At 41.3% G+C, this 21,753-nt stretch overlaps 1 pseudogene; it reads right to left on the bottom strand.

Moving 5' to 3' along the window:
* Window positions 1-4,231: 4,231 nt before the first annotated feature.
* LOC150066345 (cytoplasmic dynein 1 light intermediate chain 1 pseudogene) lies at window positions 4,232-18,573 on the bottom strand (annotated as a pseudogene).
* Window positions 18,574-21,753: the final 3,180 nt, after the last annotated feature.

Genomic DNA, 21,753 nt, shown 5'->3' with positions numbered 1-21,753 from the left:
TCACCAGAAAACTGGAAGTGGGCATGGCTCCAAGTGGTAGAGCACTAACCTTGAACAAAATATCTCAGGTATATTGCCCAGGCCCTGAGTTCTAATTCTAACCCCATGACTGACACAAAGAGAAAAAAAAGATGGAGCCCAGTCCAGTTGAAGCCACCCATAATCAAAAGAGGAAGCCTGAACTAGGATAACCTAAGTCTATGTGCAGTCATTGTCAGAACCTAGACTGTATGTCAAATATAATCATTGCAAAAAGGGCAGATGACTCAGCAATAAAGAGTGTAACTAGAAACTGTCTGGACTTCACATCAAATTTCTCTGCTGCCAATTTACACACACACACACACACACACACACACACACATATACATATACATATATATAGACATCTCTATATATCACTCATAAATGAAAATTTAAATATATATTTAAATATCGTTATACATATACCATATATATGTGTGTGTACGTACATATCAGATTTTTTTATGTTAGTACTGGGCCTTTAACTTGTGAGCTGGACAGTGCCACTGAGTTATTTTGCTTGAGGCTAATGTTCTATTATTCAAGCCATAGGTCCATTTCCATAGCTCCATTTTCATACATACACGGATAGCTAGCTAGACAGTTACCATCTCTGTTCTCCAATATTAATGCTGATTTCTGTGTGTGTGTGTATGTATGTGTGTGTGTGAGTGAGTGTGTGTGTGTGTGTGTGTGTTTGTGTGTACATGCAAGCGTATGTAAGACCGTTTCTGCTGCTTTATTTCTTTGGGGCCTAATAACATTGAGGACAGGTGTGGGAAACTGAAGATTTGGCCATCTGTTTCATGCTTGCTTTGACTAGTTTCCCTGTGCTCTTGCAAAAAGAATTGCCTGTTCTCATCACAAGGTACCTTGTTTCTACTTAAAATGTTTTTGTGGTTTAGTTGCCTGGATACCCATTGACCTTCAATAAGGAGAACTTCCTTATTCCTAATACCCTATATCTACTCTGCTTTTACCCTGAATAAACGATACTTGATCAGAAACCTGTCTTGTCTCCGTCTCCTGTGTGTCTTGTCTCTCCATTCTCACTCCCCCTCTAGGGTCTCCGTTGACATACCCTCAGGCCTGGACAAGTGGCACCCAATGTGGGGCTCGAGCACCCGGGATTCAGTGAAGAACGCTGCTCAGAGGGGCCGGCGTTACAGTGTTTTAGAGGGAGAGAAGCATGGGAGCCTGCTATGTCTTCTGAACCTCGGTAAGTGGAGCAGCAATTATGGGACAAGATATTAGTAGCATGAATTATTTGTAGAAGGATTGGATAAAGCTTTAAAGACACGAGGGGTAAAGGTTAAAATCAAACAGTTGTTTGACTTTTTTGATTATATTAAAGATGTAAAACATGAGACTGTGAATAAAAGCTAAACTTGTTTATTCTGTACTATAAAAGCCGTGCTAATGTTAGGACAATTGTCATTAATTCTGGTTTGGAACCTCTGGTTTTGTGTTCTGTATTTGTCTGCAGGTTCTGGGTTGGTTGGCAAGAGGTCCTGGCGGACGCCCTATAGGATAGGACAGCCAACGGGGCCAGCAAGAGATGTCCCCTGCGCCCTTCTGGGGGACTATCCTAAGGATGGACTTGTGACCGTCCCACTGTCTGATAGCTCCCTGCTGGTTTACAGCCGGACGCGCATGCGATTTAAGTGTTCTGTCTTGTTGAATGATTGTCTTATGTCACGTTGTGTTCTTAATTGAATAATAATAATAAAAAACTAACAGCTAAATCCTGGAGACAGTTTGCAACTGGCTGTGCTCTCCTGAGTGACCTGGGAGAGCAGAGAAGGGAAGGGCACTCAATTTAAATGTGGAAATTAGAGAAAGGTAAATAAGTTACACTTTGCAGTGAGAAATGTCCCTCCTTTGAAGATGGATGGGCAGCTGACGGAACTTTTGATCTCCCCCTTGATTAAAACACTCCCCCCACCCAGCTTTTGTCTTGACCATCAGCACTGTGCAGCGCTTCTTTATTCTTTCAGTGTGTATTGTGTGCCTAATTGACTTTGTTTCAGCAGCCCTGGCGTTCGTTTGCTTTGTTCTGTCTTGCATATAAATCTTTTTTTTTTAATTTTTATTTTTTTATTGTTATTAGTAAAAGGGTTACATGATATTTGCCAGATAGAAGGTGCATTAATTCACATACATTGATACCCTTTCACATGTCTTGGTACCCATTTCCCTCCCCCCCCCACACCTCCCACCCATCTTGGTTTTCCCCCCTTCCCTATCAAATTTCAAATATCCAAATACAAATAAATTCAATATATCAGATAACAAAGTGAGATACTATACCAATATGAGATAACCAAGGGACAGCAAAGGAGATGAGAGACAACATAGTACATTAAGGACAACAATCATTCATTATATGGCTTTTGTTTCACTATCCTGGAGGTCCTTTCAATTAGCTTCATACTATATGGCCTTATTTATCAAGATTTTGCTCTATTGCAGATCTCTGCTAGTAGAGCCCTAGCTTTGAATAGTGATTTGGTATTTTCAATTCTGCATTATCTAGTAGTCTGTAAGGAGATGAACTTTACTTTTCCCTGAGAAAAATTGTTAAGAACATTACATTGCCTCTGGGTTAAAAAAAAAGAAAGAAGAAAAGAAACCAACTATGAAAACAAATTACGTAATGCTATTCCTGGAAGAGACGGAGAAAAAAAAATATGTGTACACACACACACACACACACACACACACACACACACACACACACATATTGTTTTTGCTTTGAGTGTCCTGACTTTAACTTAAGGCCTAAGCACTGCCCTTGGGCTTTCTCATGGTTAGAGCTTTACCACTTGAGCCACAGCACCACTTCTGGCTTTTTCTTTTCTTTTTTTTTTTTGCCAGTCTTAGGGCTTGAATTCAGGGCCTGAGCACTGTCCTTGGGCTTTCCTCAAGGCTAGTGCTCTACCACTGGAACCACAACACCACTTCTGGCTTTTTATACACGTTGTACCAAGGAATCGAAACCCAGGTCTTTGTGCATGCTAGGCAAGCACTCTACCACTAGGCAAAACTCCCAGCTCCACAAGTACATTTTTAAACACACATTTTCAGAAGAAAATGTAATGAGATTATCATTTCTTGAAAGGCAGTAAAAATGTATGTATATATATGGGCTGGGAATTTGGCCTAGTGGCTAAAGTGCTTGCCTAGCATGCATGAAGACCCGGGTTCAGTTCCTCGGTACCACATACATAGAAAAAAGCCAGAAGTGGTGCTGAGGCTCAAGTGGCAGAGCTCTAGCCTTGAGAAAGTCCAAGGACAGTGCTCAGGCCCTGAGCTCAAGCCCAGGACTGGCAAAAAAAAAAGTATGTATATATGTATGCAATGTATAAATACATATGTATGTATTATGTATATATATATATATATGTGGCATCTTATTATATTTGTTTTTCAAAGGCAGATGCCCCATTGTAAAAAAAAATAGGGATTTCTAGTCTGTAGAGGTTAGGGAATTTGTCTTACAGTTAGGGAAAAAAAATCACATAATTTCATCATTTTTCTTTTTTTTGCAGAGAATAAGTACTTTATTAACTGATTACAGTTGAAAGTCACAAACAAAAAAGGAGTATATTAAGGCAGAGCCATATATATAGATATATATATGTGTAGACAAATCCAAAGACTGTTATCTCTTTACATTTTTATAACCTCTGCATTTTTCTTTTACACATTTAGGCAGTGTGCTTTCTTTCCTTCGAAGTTAAAGAAATGTCTTGGCTAATAAATCTAAATCATATTTTGATGATTTCTGATTAGAGACAATGACTAGTTTGCCACACACTATCTGATAAGTTTCCTCAGTATTTCCCGATGTACATTTATGTTGGTGTGCAAAATCTGACAATTGATCACTTTTTCTTTTTCAGCAAAAGACACAATTATTTTTTAAAAATGATTTTAATAGTCTTAACTAAAACAAGTTTGGACTTCCAAGTCAGTCAAATGCCCAAACTATATATTTTCTGCCCTTCCCAAGCCCCTGTGTATGGTTTATATAACCTTTAGAATATGATCACATGGTTCTATTTTAGGTCTATAAATTTGGACATTTTCAAAATCCCATATTATTTCCTTATGCAAAATGGCAATGCAAATAATAATTCCACATAATGCAGAATAAGATTTCTTTGTATAGCTCCTTTTTACAAAAATGAGTAGCCACAAAAAAAAAGAGAGACATAAACTTAATTGTCTGTAAAGCACTCCAGCTCCCTAATTCCACCTTTAAAGAAAAGGCAGAGGCAAGTTTACATTATCCCAGAAAACTGAGTACATGGCTTTATTTGGTATCTTCAAGAAGCTTCTCCTTCTGTAGGAGATGTGGGTGATGTGGGAGAAACTGGAACTGGTTTCCGTGTAATTCTGTCTAGTTCCGCGTGAACGTCTGATAAGACAGGCTTCTGGCCTGACTTTTTGGCAGATGGTGGAAGAGCGCTGCTTCCACCTCCAGCCCCAGGACTTCCACCACCAACACCAGGGCCCCCAGGAGAGCCAGTCTTTTTACTCAGCAGACTGTTGAAGAAGTTCGCCAGAACACCCTCACTGGTAGCTCCAGCTTTCATATTTGGATCAATTTTTTTTGAGCCAGCAGGGATAGGTGACACACTGGCAACATTGGATGACACAGATCTGTTTGGTGTCCGAGGGGAGCCTCCAGGGACTCTTGGTGATGCATCCACAGGCCTTCCAGCTGTAGTTGGTGGCTGCTTTGCTAAAAGAGACTGTAACTTCATAAGAAACACTTGGTCATCTTCTGCCATAATTTCTTTCTCATGTACAAACTTTTGGACAGGTGGTTTAGTTATGATGTCTTCAAAATTATCTTCTACTTTCAGTGTTTGAAAATTCTCATGTAATATTCCTATTTTCTTATCATTATCCCACCCTGCTGGAATAAATACTGCATCCTTTTCCACAACAACAGCAGGAATCTTATAGGGAAATCCATAGAGTTTTTGAACAATGTATTTATACACTAAGTCTATATTTTTGTTTTCTTTTACTGAAGTGTAAATAAGTGCTGCGCCATATTGTACACAAAACTTCCGGATGTGTGACTGGATAAAATCAAAATGTTCATCTCTGTAGTCATGTTCTTTCTCCAATATACTAATGGCATCACACTTGGTGCAAACGACTAGCACCGGAATGCCCAGGTTATGTGTAAGTGTGTCCGCACCCAGAGGTAAAACGATGCTGTCATCTCTGTCTTCCTGTGCTGCACTGTTTCTTCTCTGAGGAGAAGCTGGAAAGTCTTCTCCCGGTTCTGCGTATTCCTGAAAGTCTCTAATCAACTTTTGTTCCATTTCTTTCATCTCTTCAGGAGGAATGTTCAACTTATCAACGTGCTCTCTCACAACACGTGCCCATTTCTGTAAAGAATCCAAAGCAGTCCACGGCGTTGACACATCGACGACCAGCATAACCACAGTGTCCTTTAGAGAAATGGCATCCAGTGGACATGTAAGGAGCCCTTTGTGATACAGGTCTCCATCTAAGATCCACACATGACATCTTGTTTGATCGTCCCCACCTTCATCGTGCACATGTCAGTACAAATATTCCAATCCTCCTCCTTTCCTGTATTCTTCTAGTCCCTGAATTTTTCTTATTAAGCTTGGTTTTCCAGCTCCATCTTCACCCAGCAGAAGCACGTTCTTTCCCCCCTGGGAGCTTGGAGCACAAGCGCGTGCAGACCTCGCTGAGGATGCAGGACCAAAGGTTCTGCCCGTCCTCGTCGTCGCCCGCTGCGGCACCGCCACTGCCCGACGCCAGCGCGTGGGTCAGGGGGCCGCTAGAGTAAGCCGAACCGGGTCCCGGTGGAGAGGAACCGAACGAGCCTACCGCCCCACAGCTGCCATCTCGGTGGGAATCACACCACCCCCAGCCGGACTGAATGAGCAGGGCTGAGGCGCCAAGGCGGGAACCCGGATATGGTCTTTCAGCTCATGCAGTCTTCATCATTTGTCTTTTAAGTAAAAACCTTTTCCTGAGAATTAAATTGTAGGAACAATCTGTTCTGAGTTCGGGTAAAATAAGCCTCATAAATATTCAGTTCTGCATGTACATCTACGTGTTTGGTGTTTAGTTTTGTAAGTACATTTCTGTTCAGAAAAAGGAAATTTCTGTGGTCAAGAAGAACTCTCTGGTTTTGCTGCTTTGACAAAGATTCTGGATACTGAATAGAGCATATCAAAGAATCATGAAATAAGGCTTGCAATTTCATAAAATCGAGGGAGAGAACTGTCAGGGAACTGGAAAAATATTGCCTTAATATTGTTAGAATCACAGTCATGAAAGGAACCTGGGTGTTTTATTTAACTTTCTGTTAATCTCACATGGAAATCATCTTCCACAAAAAAATCCTGCTGTTTGTTCAATTCCCAAGTCAAAAAAGAATTTTTGACATCCCCAAGAATTGATCAGGACAGAGCACATGTTTGAAGGACATTTGGCTTTACTATGAAAGTATTTCTTCTATGTTTTATATACATTGCTGTCCCTAAAAGGGTTCAAGGCTTGTACACCATGGCCTCTGTAATAATAAATAAAAAGTAACCTCTGGTTACTACTATTTTACCCAAATTCTCTCCGCTAAGATCTAGGTTTGTTCACTTTTGCCTTTCTCACATAAGCCACGGTAGCCATTTTATCCAATCTCCAATTACTCTATGAACTCTGGAAGATTTTTTTTTTTTGGTGGGTCATGGGGCTTGAAATTCTGGGCCTGGGCGCTGATCCTGAGCTCTTCAGTTCAAGGCTGGAGCTCTATCACTTCAGTCACCGCTCCACTTCCAGTTTTCTGGTGGTTAATTGGAGATAAGAGTCTCACTTTATTACCTGGGCTGGCTACTTTTTGCCCTGCTACTCTGGCAGGTTTTTTAATCCATTTTTTAGTACCAACAAGCATTTATTCATTGGATTTTCCCAGGGAAAGATAAAAAAATAAGGGTTAACATGCATTAAAAATAATTAGAACACTGAAAAGAAAGTAAGTGCTGTGATATAGCAAAATCCATCATGAAATAAAGCGCTCTGGGGCCAGGGTTACTTACTTAAAGCTGAAGGTCTCTAGTCTTCAGAAAAGAGAAATAAATAGGGAGGTAAACCAGCAAACAGACACACAGTTCCCCAAACTCTCTCCCCGTAAATTCAGAATTTCATCTGGGTGCCTGTGACTCACACCTGTAATCCTTGCTGCTCAGGAGGCTGAGATCTGAGGATTGCAGTTAGAAGCCACCTTGGGTAGGAAAGTCCATGAGACTTAACTCAAATTAATCACCAAAAAAACAAAAGAAGCTTGGGGATAGTGCCCAGGTCCTGAGTTTAAGCCCTAGGACCAGCAAATACATACATACATACATACATACATACATACATACATACATATGTATGTATGTATGTATAATTATTTCCCTTAAAATGTTCATTCCTAGTAGTAAAAATGAAATTATTTTCATCTGACTCCTATCAAACATTCTTGTTGTTACACTTGTACACAAGTTCCTGAATAATTTGAATATTCCCTTTCCTGGTCTACTGACCCCAATTTCTACATGGAAGAATCTCTGATTAATTTTCTTTACCTTAGGATTAAAGCATAAGTATATTTGATCATCCAAACACATCAGTTAAGATCAGTGAGAAGTGCATCAAGAAAATGGGCTTAGCAGGCTGAGAGCAAGGGGTGGAAGGGTTTAGCTTAGTTTCTTCAGGGTTTTTGCTTAAGTCATATCAAAGTTCAAAAGATACTCCAAAGAATTAAGTGTGTGTGGACATGAGTGTGCAGGTTTTCATTGGAGGGAGATGGTGGGATGGAACTCATTATTAGGACAGATGATCTAGTCCAAAATGAGAACTAGGAAAAGGAGAGCTGAAAAAAAATAGTGGTTCAAAATGATCACTTTAGGGTACCCCAAACTTTGATGCAGAACTTCTGTCCCAGATGTTTTTTCTAGGTGGCTCACTCCTTTTTTTTTTTTGGTGGCTTACACCTGTAATCCTAGCTACTCAGGAGGCTGAGATCTGAGGATCACAGTTCAAAGCCAGAAGACATGTTTGTGAGGCATTTTTTTTAAATCTCCAATTAACCACCAAAAAGCCTAAAGTGGAGCTATGGCTCAAATGGTAGAGAGCCAACCTTGTGCCAAACAAAACAAAACACTATGCTTTTTCTGCCAGTTTTTTACCTTTACAATTAAACAGGGCTCCCAAATGTCAGCAAGGTAAGTATTATTAAAATCATCATCTTCATCATTGTTCTCATCATTTTTCCAGCTGCAGTGGCTCAAGCCTATAATCTTAGCTGTTTGGGAGAAGGAGAACACTGATATTCATGGTTCAAAGCCAGCCTGGGCATACAGGTGAGTCTCCATGCACACCAATAGCTGGATGTGATGGCACAGGCCTGTCACCCCAAGTTCTCAGGGTGACATGGTTATGCAGTGGCGTGCACAGGAAAGTATACATAGGAATATTACAGTTCAGGTCAGATTAGGTATAAGCTGAGACATAACCACAAAATGAACCAACTAACTCTAAAACTAACTCTAGCTGCTTGAGTGGCTATGCTTGTATTTAGTGTACATAGCAAGTAGGAACCATCATTTTTTTCTTGTACTATCTATAGTAATTCAATAATTCTATCTGTATGTCTGTGTGTGCTTGCCAGTCTTTGAGCTCAGGGCTTAGGCTCTGTCCCTGAGCTTCTTTGACTCAAGGCCAGTGCACTAGCACTTGAGCTGCAGCTCTGCTTGTGGCTTTTTGGGTTCTTAGTTAGAGAGAAGAATCTCACAGACTTTCTTGCTGAGGCTAGCTTTGAACCATGATCGTCATTAGCCTCCTGAGTAGCTGGGATTACAGGTGCGAGACACCTGCACCAGGCACAAATGGTAGAGTATTAGATTTGAGCAAAAACTGCTCAGATATGGGAGTTCAAGGCCAGGCCTTGAGTTAATACAAACCTAAGACCTGCAGCAACAATGACAACAACAGCAGCTGCAGTACAACAACACAAAGTCAGGTATAAATTCTAAACATGTAATAAGCAGAAAAAGAAAACAGAAAGATGATTTAAAAAACAAAAAAATGGCAAAGAGTCCAGCCTGGTGGCTCAAACCTATAACCCTAGGGTTAGGGAAGAAGAGAAAGAGAAAAAGGAAGAGAAGGAGGAGGAGGAAGAGGAGGAAAAGAAGAGAAGAACTGTTCACATAGACAGCATATATACTAAATTGGAATGCTATAGAGAGGCCCAGGACAGCATCATATATGAATTTGGCAGGCATTCCACACTTTTGTTTATAATTGTGAGAGGATTCTGAAGTAGGAAAAGAAGATATTAGGGGCTGAAGAATACAAAAATATATTGCATCTTTGAAAGAAGGTAACAAAACAACTCACTGTGTAACCATAACCCTTCTATACATTACCACAATAAAAATTTCTTTAAAAACTCATTGAAACTTACTGAATAACTGCAGTGACGAAATTCAGAGGTAATGAGGGAACAATCTCATCAAAATATTTCCATTGCACCAGATCAAGCTGCCATTCCAGTTCCCTTTGAAAGTACTTACTAATGATTATACTTAAAGCATTTTAGAATAAGCAAAGGAAGCTGAGAGTTTGGCCTAGAGGTAGAGTGCTTGCCTAGCATGCATGAAGACCGGGGTTCGATTCCTCAGTACCACATACATAGAAAAAAGCCAGAAGTGGAAGAGCTCTATCCTTGAGAAAGTCCAAGGACAGTGCTCAGGCCCCGAGCTCAAGCCCAGGATTGGCAAAGAAAAAAAGAATAAGCATGGGGAACCAATTAATTTTAATCTGTGTTTTGACTGTGAGTGTGTGTGTGTATGTGTGTAGTACTTGTAGGGCTTGAACTCAGAGCCTGGCATTTTCTTTAAGTTGTTTTGCTCATAGCTGGCCCTCTGTCCCTTAGCCACAACACAGTTTGGCTGCTTAAATTTTTTTAAATAAATATTGAATTTACTGAGTTTTCAGTATTTTCCAAGGCTACCTTTCTTTTGGGGGTGATGGGGAGGGCAGTCCTAGAGTTGAACTCTGGGTCTAGGAGCTGTTTCCGAGCTTCTTTTACTCAAGCCAGCATCCTACCACTTAAGCCACAGTACCATTTCCAGTTTTCTGGTGGTCTCACAGATTTTTCAGGCTGGCTTCGAACTGCATTACTCAGATCTCTGCCTCCTGAGAAGATAGGGTTACAGGTGGGACCACTAGCGCTCAGTCCATGGCTCCTTTGTTAATGCCCAGTTGTCACCTGGGCACATGGAAGCCAACACCCATTCACAACACATGTGCCTCATTACAAATTTTTCATTGCAACTTATTTCAATTAAAGACAGAAAATAACTCAAATGGGGGGAAGAAGCCCCAGGACTGGCCAGAATAAAAAGAAAAAAGAAAAAAAGAAAGAAAAGAAAACCAAAAAGAACAAAGAAATAATGATCATTTCATGATCTGGGATGAGATTTTTAGATTAATGCACTACTTTGCTGAGAATTTAGGATGGAGTCAATCTAAGTTTATCCAATAGATATAAATTTGGGGGCTCATAGGAAAGACCTGGGGCTCCAGAAAACACAACAACACTCTCCCTGACGAAGATGTCTTTGGAAATTACAGGTGTGTTTTATTACTTGCCATAAAATACTCTGCGGGTGTGATTAGGGGTACTCTGTGTGACTTGGGGTAGGGGGAGGGTGTGACGTCATCACGGGGTCCTCAAGAAGGAAAAGCCTCTTCTCTCAACTATGGAAAGAGGGCAATGTGACTGTACAAACATGGCCAGGGAGATGGAACACGGATGGTGTGTGTGTACGACGCCAATCTTGGGGTTTGAACTCTGGGACTGGGCGCTTTCCCTGAGCTTTTTTGCTCCAGTGCTCCACCATTTGAGCCACAGCTCAACTTCTTGTTTTATTGGTATTTAATTGGAGATATGAGTCTCATGATGAGCTTTCTTACCCTAGCTAGCTTTGAACCGTGATCCTTAGAATATAACCTCCTGAACAGCTAGGATTACAGATATATAACATGGATAGTTCTGAAGAGAGGAACAGAGAGGCAGATGGAGACAAGGAACAGAAGCAGACTCCAGAGGCTACAAAAATACGAGGAGATACATTCTCTCCCCAAAGCTCCAGGCATCAGGAACACGTCACCTGTTTCCGGCACTTCCATTCTGGCTCTGCAGGACAGAGTCCCATGCACATTTCTGGGCCCAAATCATGGTATCAGAGCCAAGATGAAAGTGTCAGGAATGGGCTTCGGGTTTGTGATTTCTGACAAAGAGAACAAAGGAGTCGAATTAGAGAATCCACTTACCAGAACTGAGCCCAAACAAACATATTTGTTGTGTTTTAAGTTAAAATATGAAAATGTCCACATGTTTATATGGTATTACATCTTATTTTACTGATTTCAATGAACCGACAGCAATGTCTCTCAAGCACAATGCGCAAAACGAATGATAAGTGGGTGTGCAGGTATTTCTATCCCATGCTTGTTTATATTGCTTCAGGGGTGGTGTCATAAGATCATATTAAAATTCTATCTTGGGGCCAGGAGTGTGGTCTTGTGGTAGGGTGCTTGCCTAGAATGCACAAAGCCCTGGGTTCAATTCCTTGATATTACACAGAAAAAAACCCTAAAGTGGTGCAATGGCTCAAGTGGCAGAGCACTAGCCTTGAGAAAACTCAAGGACAATGCCCAGGCCCTGAGTTCATGCCCCAGGCCGGGCAAAAAAGAGAAGGGGAACGGAAAAAAAATCTATCTTTGGGACGTTTAAAAAAAATGGGACTTTCTCTGGGTAGCATGGGAGTCTGGCAGTAGGAGAAACATCTCCCTCGTTGAGTTAGTTCTGGGCTCCATGATCATAATATAGGCTGGTTTAAGGAAAAAAATGGGAACTTGTCTCAAACATAACTAGAACATGGCTCAAGTTATAGAGCATCTGCCTAACAGGCTCAAAGTAATATGCTCAAGCCCCAATACTGTCAAAAATTTTTTTAAATGAATAAACAAATAAGACTACATGTTACCTCAAAGAGACTTGAGGTGTTGAATGGAACGGGAAACTGCAGGATCTATCAGATTAATTGATGCTTCAAACTAGTTTGGGTAAGAGGGGCAGGGCTACCCAGGTGCTTTCTAGGTTTGAGTTAGCACAGGTCTTGCTGCTTCTAGAGGCCCCCCTATTTACAGATGATATGATGATATATTCAGAAACCATCCAGAAAGGAAGTCTTCCTTTCCTCATGTATATGAGCGAGCTTTTTAGTGGTAGATCTTGATTATTAAAACAAAGCAGCTATTGTTGTAGGGTCTGAAAGAGAAGGGGAAAATGAAGAGACATGTCCACCCCAGGCCTCCTGGAAAACACAAATCACAAACACAAGACTTTGGAATGAAAGAGGGCATTTATGGAGAAGACAATGGTGGTAGCAATGCTGTTAATAGATATTACAGGTCTGAAGAATGAAATAATTGAATTCTCCACTGCAGAGCCTAACCTTTTAAATCAAGTTGGAAAAATCAATACTAAAACCCCCAAAACAAACCAAAGAGGGGTGAAGAAAAGAAGAATTCTGAAAGGAGACAGGCTACTCGCAATATCAGTATTTGGGAGACAGAGACAAAAGGACAGAGTTTGATACTAACCAGTGAAAAGGTAGTGAAATGCTGTGTCAAAAATAAAATACAGGGTAGGCACTGGTGACTCGTTCCTGTAATCCTTGCTATTCAGGTGACTGAGTGCTGAGAATTGGGAAGTCAGTCTGGACAGGAAAATCTGTGAAACTGTGAGCTCCAACTAACCAGAAAAAAGGCAGAATTGGCGCTGTGGCTCAGGTGGTAGAGTGCTAGTCTGCAGCAAAAGAGTTCAGGGACAGCATGCAGACCCCAAGTTCAAGACTCAGGCCTGGCATCAAACAAGCAAAGCATCAAAGTAAAAGGGTTGAGCTTTGAGATTCAAGTGTTAGAACACTTGGTTAGCATACAGAATGTCTGGGTTTTATTCCAAGTACTGCCAACAAACAAACAAACCAGACACAAAATACAAAACACCCACTAGAAAACATCCTCATCCTCTGTTGACAAAGTGGTAATGAGACTCCTCTCTTCATATCTGCCATTGCAAGGTCTTCAGAACCAGTGTTCTAATTTACCTTAAAGGGGCATTGATCAAGAGTCACTATTCTCATAAACTGACATGTTGACATAAAGTTTCTCTGTACAACTACTTAAAGATAATGTTTAGTAAAAGATTAAAAAGATAGGCCGCATTATCTCTCCATCAATGTCTTTGTCCCTCGTTTTTATTTAAGTGAGAGAATACTTACATATTTGAGATAAAAAAAACTTTTCAAGCCCTTATTTTATACCATGGGGCCATAGGATGTAATGTGCATATTTGTTAGGGGATACAGTATATTTGCAGACATTAATAATTGGGAAAAGTGTCATTTTTTTCTTTTCAATTTTAATAAAATCCATTGAAAGCTTTTGATCTCTCTGGAATACTTCAACTGTATTGAAGTAACTTGTTATTCTGTGTTCAACTGTCATGGTTCTTACTGACAAACAATGATTGGCAGTCATTTGATGCCTTCATGTCATTTCTTATTGGATGCAGATGGGGACAGCAAGATGTTTGCAAGTGACAATGAAATCAAATGCCTTGAGCAATGGAATTTGTAGGTTTTTCAAAGGGACAAAAGAAAACCCTACAAAGACGTTTAAAAAATAACTATTAATCCATTCTTACTAATTTCTAAGACTAGAGTTATCCACTTCAATACTAGTCACACCCATTTCCAAATCTCTGAATTGATTACTTAGGAAGTAAACAGAGCAATGTCACAGTTCATTTCCAAAGAAGAAGCCAACCAGGCAACCTCAGCAAGAACTGCCATTCCTGAGTACCAGCCAGTGAATGCCAGCGTCAGGTCGGTACCATGCTACGACGGAGACTTCACTTAACACAGACCTTAAGGACCCAGGACACACTCACACAGGCTGTGGATAACTGGAAGCTCTCTGGACATCAGCTCACAATTCATGACACTATCAACCATCCCTGCTGGCTTGGGAATACACAACAACACTGTCAATTAGAGATACAAGTTCAAGCATGAAAATATGCAGCCTAAAGTGAAGACTATCAACTTGAGAATCAGAGCAACTTGAATTTTGATCCCAGGTCCTATTCATTATGGGAACATAGCAAGCTTATCTCCCTCTGGCAGGGTCACGGTTTTTTGTTTCCTGTGAAAGATTCATAATATGTACTCGAACTTGGAGTTTTATGAGTCAGCTGGATGGTTTTTCAAGAAAATGGGACTCAAGCGTATTATGCAATATATCTCCATCTCTTCATGTCATCTCCACAATAACTGTAATCTGAAAATTGTGTTCTTCACAATATAAATGGCACAAGATTCCCCGCATTCTAAAATGTTTAATAGTTAGTATCATTTCAATGCTAAATATGATAAGTGCTTATCTGATTAGAATGCTAAATGTAGACTTCATCTTGAATAACTTCGATTTCATTATAAAAATATAGATCTATCATTATTAAAAAGTTTGAGATTGGTGTATGGGGGTTATTTTTATAAGGAGTGTGTGTGTGTGTGTGTGTGTGTGTGTGTGTCCCAAGCTGGACCTGGGACTTGAACTCTGGGCTCTGTCCCAGAGCTCTTCAGCTCAAGGCTACCATCCTACCCCTTGAGCCACAACACCACTTCTGGTTTTCTAGAGGTTAATTCTTTAGTGCCTGAGCTGGCTTTGAACCTTGATCTTCAGATCTCAGCCACCTGAGTAGCTAGGAAGGTAAGCATGAACCACCACCCCTTCTCTCCCCTCCCCCTCCACACTCCTCCTCTCTCCTCTCTCCTTCCTTCATTCATTTTCTGCCAGTAATGGGGATTGAACTCATGGCCTTGGGCTCTCACTTGGCCTTTTTGCTCAAGGCTGGTGCTCTACTGCTTGAACCATGCCTCCAATTCTTTTGTGGGGGTATTTGGGAACAACAATCTCCTGCATACATTGATTCCAAACTTAGGTGCTAGCCTCCTGAATGCCTGAATGCCATTTTTTCTGGAGAAAAAATGAATATCTACCTTTTCTTTAGTTATGCTACATTTATCACTACAACAAATTCTGGACAGATGTGGGTGTTTTTTGCCCTTAAATACTTTAACTCACCAAGACTGTGCTTTGTTCATGAATATGTCCAGGTATTAGAGTTTTGTGTTTGTTTTTTTTTGATAGTGCAATGTATGATGTGATTACAATTTTAGAATCTAAAGAATAATTTATTTTCTAAATTTCATGTATATGGGTAGCTGCTGTAGTAATCTCTTCATTCCTATTAACTTCCTTCTGGAAAAGTAAGCCTTTTCTAGACACAGATTGCAGAGATGCAACAGTAAATGGATGTAACTTCAGAGGCTTATTCCTGTCTTAACCTAGCTGCTGTTCCTCAAAGATCCCATTTCATCAAGAGATTTAAAATGTACCTCTATCTCTGAACAGAATTAAATCTGAGTAAGGAGAACTCAGTATCTAATTCATTTGAACTTTATTTTGCAAGGCCAAGGAAATTGGACTTCTGACTTCAGTTTCTTTCCATTTTTAATATCTGTGGACTTTAGCTGACAACATTTATTTTATTTTTGAACCTTAAGTTACTCCTGAGAACTTCATGATGGGAATAGTTTATTTGCAAATTTGAGGCTCTTTGTAGAGAAGTAGTATTAGAATTATTTTAGAGCGATTCAATATTGTCATTTGATTTTATTGCAAAACCTGAAGTAGATAATTTTGAAGAATATGGCCGGGAATAATTGGAGGGGAGTTTTTCCCTACTGTGTAAGAATTGGAGGCTGACCCAGGTTAAAAAAAAGTTAGCAAGATTCTATTTCAAAAATAAATTGAGGGCTGGGCACATGGCCTAATGGTAGGGTGCTTGCCTAGCATGCACAAAGACCCATGTTTGCTTCTTTCATCCCACAAACATAGAAAAAGCTAGAAGTGGTGCTGTGTCTCAAGTGGTAGACCTTGAGACTTCAGAAAACCCAAGGACAGTGCTCAAGCCCTGAGTTCAAGCCCCAGGACTGGCAAAAAATAAATGGAGACATTATGGTTCCTGACTGTGACATGAGCAAAGCTTAGGGAAGTGGTAGGAAGATCACAGTGTACGGTTAGCACCAAGCACAAAGTGGAAGACCCTATTGGAAACATGAACTAAAACAAAACTGACTTGGAAGTGGGGCTCAAGTGAAATAAGCATGAGAAACAAAGTTAAAATCCTACTACATAAAAGAAAGAAAAAGAAAAAGGGGAGGAAGAAAGGATAGAAAGAAGGAAGATAAGAAGGAAGGAAGAATAAAAAAGTGACTCTATGTCAGGTGCTGATGGTTCATGCCTATAAACCAGCTAATCAGGAGGCTGAGATCTGAGGATCATGGTTCAAAGCCAGCCTGGCACGAAAGTCCCTGAGATTTATATCTCCAATTAACCACCAGAAAATTGAAGTGGTGCTGTGGCTCAAGTGGTAGAGTACTAGATTTGAGCTAAAAAGCAAAGGGCAGTGCCCAGGTCCAGAGTCCAAGCCCTACAACTGACAAAAAAACAAAAAACAAAACAAACACCCCCCCCCCAAAAAAAAACCAGTGAATCTAAGTCTCCCAGAGACTCTCCTTTATTCTTGCTCTTGATCCTATAGGATCTTCTTCATGTTGCCTTCATGTTTTGTTTTTGTTTTGTCTGTCGTGGGATGTGAACTCTGAGCCTGAGTACTGTTGCTAAACTCCTTCTACTCAAGGCTAGCATTCTACCACTTGAGCCACAGTATCACTTCTGGTTTTTCGGTGATAAACTGGAGATAAGAGTCTCATAGACTTTTCTGCTTGTGCTGGCTCTCAATCAAGATCCTCAAATCTCAGCCTCCTGAGTAGCTAGGATTACAGGGATAAGCCACCAATGCCCAGCTTTGCTGCCATAATCTAAAAAAATCAGTTTTGGGCCAGGAATGTGGCCTAGTGGTAGAGTGCTTATCTAGCATGCATGAAGCTCTGGCTTCAATTCTTCAGTACCACATACACAGGAAAAGCCAGAAATGGTGCTGTGGCTCAAGTGGAAGAGCACGAGCCTTGAGAAATCTCGGGGACAGTGCTCAGGCCCTGAGTTTATGCCACAGGACTGGCAAAAAAAAATACTTTGTTTTTTTCTTGGTAATTAGGACAAATTTTAATGCTTTATTTAATTTTTTTGTTTATAGGGTAATGAGAACTCAAACCTAGAGCCTTAAGCATACTAGGGAAGAAATCTTATTCCCAGTCCCATTCTTGAAACTATCACTCAACTCTTCTGAAAAGGCAAAGAAACTGTCCCTCTTAGTCATGAAATTGTATAGGCAGATTAAACATACTCAATAGCACTGCTAATCAAATAAATACAATTTGAAATCAAGAATTAATTATGAATCAAGATTCAAAAATTATGGAAGCAGAGCTGTGACTCAAGTGGTAGAGTGCTAGACTTGTGCAAAAGAAGCTTGGGGATGTGCCCAGACCCTGAGTTCAAACCCTAGAACCAGCACATACACACAGAAAGTCAATGGCTTTGGAAAATTGAAGGCAAATGGATTATCTGTGAAAGTCAGATATTAGTTTTATTTCCTCTTACAGAGGTTACTATAGGTTGCTAGGCTGCTTCTGCATGTAAAACTTTGAAATTGCCAGGTGCTAGTGGCTCATACCTTTAAGATTAACTACTCAGGAGGCTGAGATCTGAGGATCACAGTTCAAAGCCAGCTTGGGCAGGAAAGTCCATGAGACTCTTATCTCTAATTAACCACCAGAAAACTGGAAGTGGTGCTGTGGATTTAGTGCTAGAGCACTCACCTTGAGTTGAATAGCTGAGGGCCAGTGCCCAGGTCCAGAGTTCAAGCCCCACAACTGACACTCACACACACACAAACACACATACACACACACACAAACACACACACACACACACACACACACACACACACACACACAAAAGATATTGATTTGGAGAGAAGGCCATTGAAGAATAGTCCAAAAGCTTTTTTTTTCAGATCTTTTTTTTTCCAGCATGCACAGAAGAGAGGTGTGGATTCTCAATTGTGAACTAAAAAAAAATCTTGAAAACAAAACAAAACAAAACCCTGCATTGTGGAAATTAATGTGCACAGACAGACCACATCTTTAACAAAGATTTAGAGAGTCTTAATTTATGCAGAGAATGTTACATAAAATCTCTATGATGTGTAGATTTTCTAAATTTTTGAATAATGTCTGCTCTGTATGATTTTTGTCCTCATGGAGTTCACATTGAGATAGTAGTGAAGACTGTAAATAATAAACACATCAGTGACAGAGGCAGCCAAAACTAGTAAGGGACCCGTGTGGGTCCCCGGCACCCTGGTCCTCCTTGACAGTCGCTGGTGGCTTGGGGCTGCGCCATGCGCCCCGCGCCTCCAGCCGGCTTCTTCCAGGACAGAGCTGGGCTCGGCTTCCTCGGGTGTGAGGGCCGCCCCGGACCCTCCCCGGAAAATGGGGGCGCCCCATTGCCGAGCTCACCAGGCTTGGACACTGCTCACCGCGGGACGCCGGGACCTCTCCTGGTAACCCAGCCGTCCTGGAGGTGGAGGTTCAAAGCCAGCCCGGGCAGGGAATCTGGAAGACGCTTCCCGTCGGTTAACACCGCAAAGCTAGAGCTGCGGCCGGCGAGGTGGAGCACTAGGTGTGGGGACAGCGCCGAGGCCCCGAGTTCAAGCCCCGGTACCGACGCAAGCACGCATGCACACACAGACCACACGCCTACTGAACGAAACTCAGCAGTCCTCATCCCAGAAAGGCTGCTCCCCACTCCCCAGCTGGAACGCAGGGCTTTCGGCGTGGCTGTCGTCCCACTCGTCCTGTCATCCTTCCATCCTCCCACCACTTTTGGTCAGCTTTGGTCTCTAGAAAAACAGGTTTGATGTTTTATACGTGTAAAGGAAACGTTAGATCCATCGTGCAGGGGACAGTTCACCTTTAAAACGTTGCCGGGTCCACAGCAAAAGAGCCAACAACTTTCAAAACACGGGCTTTTGTATTTGCCTATGCAACTTTTTGTTTTGTGGGCTAGTGGGGTTGGAAGGTGGGGGCATATCCAAAGTTGCGATGGGACCCTCGTTGCTAGGTGAAAGACAGAAGGAAGACTTGTATTTCAGAACCTGAAATAGTTTCTGTGCCAGTATCTGGCTTGAACTCCGAGCCTCACACTTTTGCTTAGTTGTTTTGCTCAAGACGGTCTCTGTACTACTTGAGCCACACCTTTACTTCCTCCTTTCAGTTTTGTAATTAGACATGAGTCTCGGGACTTTTCTGCCCAGGTTGGCTTTGATCTGGGATTGTCTGATCTCAGCCTTCTGAGTAGTTTAGGATTATAGGTGTGAGCATCAGTTCCCTACTTGGGTAAGTTTTCATAGAAGCAGCTGACTTGGAAATGACCTGAGAATTAGCCTCATTCCTGCTAAAATCTGGGGAAAACTATTTCAGCCATGCTTATGACTTCAGGCTGGGAACTGATGAATTGAGACCCTGTTTTTGGTATGATGTTTGAAAATGGATAGGGCTTCTTCCCTCCACTGTAAGTGGAGGTCTGTTTTTGTTTTGTTTTTTTCAATCTCTGCTTTCCTTCAGTCTTTCTTTGCTTTCTTAATAGATGTTTGGAAGTACACTGTCTACTGTGTATACATATTGTATAAGGAACTGGAAACCTCTTTGAATTTGACTGGCCTTTTTCTCTCTGCCTCAGGATATATAAAACAAGTTGTTTGTAGATACTCCCCTGTGGCTCACAGGCATTTTATGTGAATTAGCCACTCTTCTTTTTGGAGGGCTTCTTGCATGCTAGGCAAGCATTCTATCACTAGACCATGTTCACAGTCCATGCTTGCTATTTTCTAACATTTCCCCTATCATTTCCTCCATAGAATAGTTCTGTCTAGGGGCCAGGAGTTTGGCCTAGTGCTTACCTAGCATGCACGAAGACCCAGGTTTGATTCCTCAGTACCATATACACAGAAAAAGCTGGAAGTGGTGCTGTGGCTCAGGTGCTAGGAGTGCTAGCCTTGAGGAAAGCACAAGGAAAGTGCTCACCAAATTCATGCCCCAGGACTGGCAAAACAAAAAACTTTCTACATCGAAAACCTCTTGGGTTACCTACCTCCATCTTAGATTATCTCTGCACAGATCTCAGAGAAAAACTTAGGAGAATTTAGGACATTTAGTGATCTGACCATTCACATTGGTATGTAAGTTCAAACATGCCTCAAGCTTTGTCAGTTGTCTGTGGTTTATGATAGCATCAATATTATGCTTTTCGTGTGTGCATGCGTGTGTGTGTCTGTGTCTGTGTGTGTGCTGGTCCTGGGGGCTTGAACGGAGGGGCTTGGGTACTATCCTTTTTTGTACAACACTAGTGCTCTACCACGTTGAGCCACAGCACTACTTCTAGTTTCTAGTGGTTAATTGGAGATAATAATCTCAGACTTTATGGGCCTGATTGGCTTTTGACCCACCATCTCAGATCTCAGCCGCACAGTGTCTGAGGATTACAGACAGGAGCCACTGGCACTCTGCCTAGACATGAGCATTTTTATTTAGGTTATCATTTACCCACTGACTTGCTCTTATTACAGAAATGTACTACAAAATGTTCTTTCTGACTTCTCTGTATTTGTACCTGTGTTTTGCAGGGGCTGGATGCTTAGTTTTAGGACCAGAGAGTTGCTCACTGTTGTGTTTTTACAGATCCATTTCATTTAGATACGTTTTTTTTGTTTTGTTTTGTTTTTTTGGTTTTTTTTTGCCAGTCCCGGGGCTTGAACTCAGGGTCTGAGCTCTGTCTTTGGGCTTTCCTCAAGGCTAGCACTCTACCAATTGAGCCACAGCACCACTTCCAGCTTTTTTCTATGTATCTTGATACCGAGGAATCGAACCTAGGACTTTGTGCATGCTAGGCAAACACTAGACCAAACTCCTGGCCCTAGATAATATCTTTTAAATCTTGTTGAGGTTGTCTCAGTATGTTGTTTATTATGTAGCTAGACAGATACTTTCTATTAGTGTGGCTGGAGTGAGACAATTTTAATACTACATTGGTTACATCCATCCCATTGATAACACTCTTACTTGGCTTTTAGCTCAAGGTTGGCACTCGGCTCTACCTCTTGAGCCACACTTGTGGTTTCTTGGTGGTTCATTGGAGATAAGCATCTCATGGACGTTCCTGATCTGGCTGGCTTTGAACAGCAATCCTCACATCTTAGCCTCACGAGTAGCTGGAATTACTAGTGGTGTTAGCTATTGATGCCTGGGTAACTATGTGTGTGCGTGCACACACATATGCATATGTACAGGCCGGTACTGGGGCTTGTACTCAGGCTTGGGACTGACCCTTAGTTGTTTTCATCAAGGCTTGTGCTGTACTTCTTGAGCCACATCTCAATTACTTCCCTGCTGACATTCAAAATGTTGGTTAATACTAAAGGTATCAAACCGTCAGAGCTTTAGTAAGCCTAAGAGACAACTAAGATTTAACTGTCCTTTCATTTAGTAAAATGCAATTGTATAAGAGATATAATCTGTGAGTGCA

The sequence above is a fragment of the Megascapheus bottae genome, chromosome 2 (genome assembly GCF_031878675.1).
Source record: "Megascapheus bottae isolate mThoBot1 chromosome 2, mThoBot2.hap1, whole genome shotgun sequence".
NCBI lineage: Eukaryota > Metazoa > Chordata > Mammalia > Rodentia > Geomyidae > Megascapheus > Megascapheus bottae.
The sequence above is the reverse complement of the archived record's forward strand: the minus strand, read 5'-3'. Positions and strand labels throughout refer to the sequence as shown.